Source organism: Rhea americana, unplaced genomic scaffold (assembly GCF_003343005.1).
Source record: "Rhea americana isolate MKP2758 unplaced genomic scaffold, rheAme1 scaffold_111, whole genome shotgun sequence".
In the NCBI taxonomy this organism is placed as follows: Eukaryota; Metazoa; Chordata; class Aves; order Rheiformes; family Rheidae; genus Rhea; species Rhea americana.
In genome coordinates, this window is record NW_028185162.1 from 593,771 (window position 1) to 599,770 (window position 6,000).

At 44.2% G+C, this 6,000-nt stretch overlaps 1 protein-coding gene across 2 annotated transcripts in view; it reads right to left on the bottom strand.

Moving 5' to 3' along the window:
* CLIP2 (CAP-Gly domain containing linker protein 2) overlaps window positions 1–6,000 on the bottom strand; it is a 98,817-nt gene that overhangs the window by 76,968 nt on the left and 15,849 nt on the right. Inside the window, exon 1 of one of the 2 annotated variants that reach the window (XM_085314980.1) lies at window positions 5,250–5,273. The exons of the other annotated variant lie outside the window; for it this stretch is intronic. The gene's annotated coding sequence lies outside the window, so the exon portion shown is untranslated. Of the gene's footprint in view, window positions 1–5,249; window positions 5,274–6,000 lie in introns of those variants that run through there. 2 annotated transcript variants of the gene reach the window in all.

A 6,000-nucleotide genomic window follows, 5' to 3' on the forward strand; every position in this document is an offset into this window, starting at 1 on the left:
GTATCAAACTGGTTTGTTTTTAATCCGTCAACACTGTTACATTATCCCCTTTCGCTTTGCCCTTCCTCCTCTTATCTGTACCTTACACTTTGCCTCTCAAGCCCAGAGTCTTTGGAGACAGAAGCCGTCGTTTACCTTAGATTGTACCATGTGCAGAAAAACATGGGATCCTAAGTCAAAATCTCTAGGTACTACCACAACATAAGCCACAACAGCACCATATGATGGCTACCTAACATATGATACAACAGGAGGTTAGCAAATACAGTTTCTAAGGGATGGACAAAGAAAACACCATCCCACACAGTCAGATTGCAAAAGAGATGTGGATACTGCATACGTTCACTGCGCTCCAGAGACACTTGTTTGGCCAGATAGGGCAAGAAAAATGGTAAGAGCAGGCATGGACTGCACACATCTGGGAAAGACTGGCAATCCCAGCTTCTTTCACAAGCAATGGACTCTTTGCAAGAGCTGTACCACTCCACAGCCTGTTTTTAATTACAGTTTCCATCCATGAGCTACTGTGCCACTGGAAAGCAAACATACAGCAATTCTTGAAGTACGGATGCCAGCAGCCAAAAGGAACTGGACTGGCTAGGTGGAGCACTGCTAAATGGCAATTTTACATTTCATATCTCTAGAGATACAAGTGGTGGTGATGGGGAGATCCCAGCCCACAGGCAGGACAGATGGATCAACCCACCACACTCCCGAAGTACCAAAGCACTACATGTTCTAGGCATATCTTTATAGCCACCATGTGTCCTTAGTTGTTCCCTTGCTTCTTACAGAAACAGGTCGTTTCTATACCACAAATGTTGGTGGTATAGCTATCCTCTATTACAGGCAAGACCACAGTCATGATTTTTTAAGGAGATCAAAATATAATCTTACCCAGCCAAACAAGCACAGAGAACTTATAATGTACTCAGGCTGTTGTTTGTAATGCAGAGTGCTGGCACGACGTCTCTAAAGCAGGCCGGTCCTTTTTTCAACCAAAAAAAGGAAGAGCAAAAACTCTGCTATCATCTCTCCTAACAAGAGCAGCTTCTAAGTTCCAGCATCCTAAGGCAAATTACACCATGGCATTCCACAAACCTGAAGTGCGTGATCACCCAAAGCACCTGTTTGACTTTGGTGTTCCCATGTTAGTGTATTGGAAGTGCTTCCACCCCCTCCTCCTGTCTAGCCAATGTGCTTCAGGTGGGGAGGAATTCAGAGATCAAATGGGAAGAAATCGTTGCAGATRCTTCAGAGGCATGAAGATTAAGACTGTGGGAGGCACTGCTATTGCCAGTACCATTTACCAAGACATCTATATAGGAAGTCTTCCTATGGAAGAGATTCAGCAAATTCAAAAAGCTACTTCACAGATCACAACTAAAGYTTAAATGAATGGATATGTTCTGCTTTGTACAGTTAACTTTTTACGTACACTTCTGCCTCACCAGCATTCATCACACAAGCCTACCCTTACAGCTGGCACCTGAGCAGCCTCTTTACAAGAGGCCACGGGTGGYCACACAACAGCTCTAGCTCTAAAAATCTGGCAGCCTTTGCTCCTTTAGTATACAATGTATACTCTAGTTTGCAACACAGGAAAAAAACAAAAACAGACTGTTTTTCATACCTTGTCTCAAACCTGGACCTATTTTCTTAYTCCAAATTTGGAGACTCATAATGCCAGATACTACTATTCCTCCAAGGCACAAGAGCAAAAATTGCCACAATACAGTTTAATCTCATGGATTCAGAGTTATCTCTTCCTAAAATAGCCTTGGCCGAGGTAGCTCYCATAATGCTTCAAAGAATATGCCTAGGTAACATAACGCTGCAGAGAAGTACTGCTTCATCCAATACTAGATGCGTTGGACACCAGTAAGTTCCAACAGCACGTGACTAAGCAAATTCACTTCAGCGGATGACAGAAGCAGACAAAAGGCAGAAACATCCTTCTGTTATTCCAGGCTGGGAAATACTCTTTGTGCCATATTGTCCGTGATTGAATCTCCATTAGGAATGGCTAGTGGATTGATCATCAGCTAGAACATCCCCAATTTACCAGCTGGGAAATTCCAGAGAAATGAAAGTACTTCTTCAAGGTTGCAGAATGACCTACTCCAGTTTGCATGGCAAGGAACTCAGTTATAAAACAAATAGCTAAATATAGCTAAGGAGCAGACTTAATCACTAGGATAGGCTTCATGTAGAGGGCTGACAAGAGCCACTGAGGTAGTATTACACACAAAGCAGCTAAATATGAGGCTAAAAAGCCCATTTAATACRTCCCATGACCTAACTACCTTTCCACCTCTTCCAGGAAAGGTGTCCTTTTCTAGGGAGGTTTATTCCACAGTTGGGGCAGAATCTGCATCCAGGCGAGGCACTTGCAGGTCATAGCTGGGAACATTGGCAAAGGATGGGAAAGTTGTGTTTGACAGGCAGTTACTTTTGGTCCCATCACAATTACTGACAAATTTCCAAGTGCTAATTAGCAGACACAAARGTTTTCAGAGCATGATGCAACAAATAAAGTGGAAAGGTAAGTCAAAGGAGGGAAGAAGAACAGATCACCCAAAGAAAGGCTCTGTTAGTGATTATGCCAGAAGCTGCTGGTTTGGATATGTGGCTTTTTATTCCCTCTTGGACCCCAAAGATGTGCTGCACAAGAAATCACACTGTTGTACCTGTTGATTATTGGAAGAAAAAGGGCACGTACAAAGGTGTTTGTGATCAACAGAAACAAGAAATGACAATGAACAAAGCCATAAAGAGGAAGACATAGACTATGCAACACTAACTAGAGCACTAGCGCAAGCTCAACTAGCCTGCCCAAAGAGGCTGGAGAACCTCCTCCACTGACTAAACTATTAAAAAAAGAAAAAGAAAAAGAAAAAGAAACACCCACACACAAAACTACCCACACAACAACCTTCAGACCTCTGTCTTGAATGACAAAGATGAAGACGGACTCAACCTGGGGCAGGCAGGCAGACTAGACGACCTCTTGAGRTTTCTGCTACCCCAAATTTTTGTGRATTCCTTCAAGTGTTACCAACATCCAGTCTTTACTACACTACACAACTTATTCACTCAAATTAGGATTAATTTAAACCAAAAGATCTGGCATGAGCAATGCAATTCTATTTGTATTACCTTTTTAAAGGAACTGTATGGGGGAGCACAAGAGRGAGGTATTAAAAAGCACTTGAGTTACAAGATCCAAATATCCAAAATCCACAGTGGTTTTTATTCATAGATCTTAAGGGAGGCCAGAATTGCAACATCTATTTGGTACTTGGCAGAAACAGAGAAGGAACCAAATTTCCCAAGATTACTCAGAAATACAGTGGCAGAGATGAACGATCACCCAGCTCTGCTAGGCACCACTATCTCCCCTAACACCTCGCATATCAAGGGACTCGGGAAGCCTTTCTGAAGTGTTTTTTACTCTATAGACATTCAGTATAAATAATTTTTTAAATAATCAGTTGGCTTTCCCAGGCATAAATGGAGTTATCAAAGGAATCAACATCAGAGTTCAGCACATTGACACACAAACTGCAAGCTCCCGTTATGCATCAGCGCAGAAGACAAGATCACCCCTTCCTCAAAGAGGCCACCGTGGACTTGACTGAGTCAGGAGAAGGGGCTTTATTGCTGGCTCCGGTACACAGTCTACAGCGGGTCCTTTCCCTGGCCTATACCACGTTTCCACAACCACTATCTAGGTAGGTAAACACTGATATAATAAAAATAAATCACTGAAAAGAATGAACTGTATAATTTCAGCCTTGCTTCAAGTCGGCATCGTATCTGATTCCATCACAACGAAGTAAAAAAAAAAAAAAAAAAAAAAAAAAAAAAAAAAAAAAACACACAATGCTCCGTTTCATTTCTTCACACATCTTTCTTTGCTTATGCTGTGCCTGAAAGAATTGTGGCTACTTTTTAGATGCAGTTTTATTCTTTTAAAAGGAGCTAACAAAAAATAGTGTTTTTTCAAGAGACAGATCTTTTATTTTCTTTTTCTTTTTTTTTTTTAATGAGGTTTCTTTTCTCTCTCTTTTTTNGGGGGGAAAAGCAGTAAGTATCAGTTTAAGGTGCCAGACTCAGTCACGTGCAATGAAGTCATTTTTCCAGTGGTAGCTACAGCAAGAGCAGTGAACACTAATAMAAGAGCAAGAAATTAAATCCAACTATAAGGAAAGTGAATTTGATCTATCCTGCTTATCAACAGAGTGCAACGAAACACAAAACACAAACGTGGTACATGGGGTCTCCTCAACAGAGCACTGGGAAATRCTCCAAGAGCATGACAGTACTGCAGAAAAAGACTCCATGCATCAATGCACCAACAGGCTTCTATGTTTCCCTGGCATCATCGGCCGCAAGGACAGAGCCTTTGCACGGGACAGGAAGGCGAGCTTCGCAGGGAAGGCAGGCAGAGTAAGCCTCACRAACAGAGTCCGCTCCCTTCCTCTAACCTGGGCTTCAGGAGTGACCTTGGACAGGTTTTCAATCTTTATTCAGTAACTTACCTTGCCTAATTGGGTGGTTTTAAAGAACTAGTACATTATTTAGTACAGCGTATCTCCAATCTTGCTTCAGTATGACATTAACAGTAATATCAACTAAACTGCTCTCCCAGGCAAACAAGACCTGAAATTCTACTGTAAACATCACGAGAACAGTGATACAACAACAGCCAGACATTCTTGGCTGTCTTTAACTTAGCAATAGAGCAGCAAAGGCAACACGAGGTGCCTTCTTGCCCCTTTTCAGCATCCTCGGTCATTTTGTGCTCAGACCCCTTGGGAGAAGGAGGTGGAAAACAGGTTCACCAAAAATMTTTATAAAAAATATATATATCTCTATAAATACCCTCCAAGATAGCCACTGCTAACATGTAGGTTAGCAACAAGTCATGTTCAGGCCTGGCTGTGCCAGGGCTTTAGAACTGACCATACAGACCTTGCCATGCACTGCACAGACTCCTGAAGCGGTACAACTCCGCGTGCCTAGGCGCTGCAACTTGCCTTATAGATTGTCTGTTGTCTTTACCAGGTTGATGACAAAAAAAACTGAGGTTTATTCAATTCCCCCTGAGCTTCAGGAGCTGAAGAGACATTTTGATAAACTAAAAACAGCAACCTCCCACATGAGGTAGAAACCATACCCTTATCCATTTTAACTACCCAGTAACATAAGGGAAGAAGAAAAACTAACCAGGAACTGTTACTTACTGGAGTAAATTATGGCAGCCTCCAAGGCTAGAGGTGGCAAGAAGCCAAACAGAAGAGACTCACATACCAGCCCTCGGCCTCAGCAGATAATCCAGCCGGGGTCCGCAGGCCTACGAGGCTGACGATCAACAGAGCAGCAACGAACAGCCAGCGCTGACACAGTGCTTTGTCTCCCAGCAGCTCCCAAACGCATCTCGGTCCAGCCTGCCCACGTACTCCGAGATAACAACACGTGTCTTGGTCTCTATCCCAGCAGCTCGTAGATGCTTCCCCAACCTGACCGTTTGCTATTCTGTATCAGAAGGTGCTGGGGCAGAGAGCTGCTCTCTCTGCCATGCGGCGCACAGCCTGCGGCAGGATGCAAACGCCAACAGCCTGACCTAGCTGGGCCTCCCCTGGAAACGCATCTCCCTGCTGCAGACAAAACCACAAATCTCGGAGTACGCAGCTAATGTCGATTACCTAGATCGCTAAGGAACAAAAAGCCAGAGAGAAGCCTGAGCTCGGCAAGCAGCAGAGCTTCCCACAGACAAAAGAAAATCCTCCCCGTTTCCAAACCAAAACTCACTTGGCACCGAGCAATCGACGGTGACACCCACCGCCACCTCCATCTTCCCAGCATCAGGCCCCGCTTGTCCAGCTGCTCCCAGGCGGGGAGAGCAAGAGCCCTTTGCTGTGACCCAAGGGGTGTTTTCCGCGCCGAGGTGCGCCGGTGGCGGGCCGGGGTGGGCTGGTGGGTGCACGGCGGGCC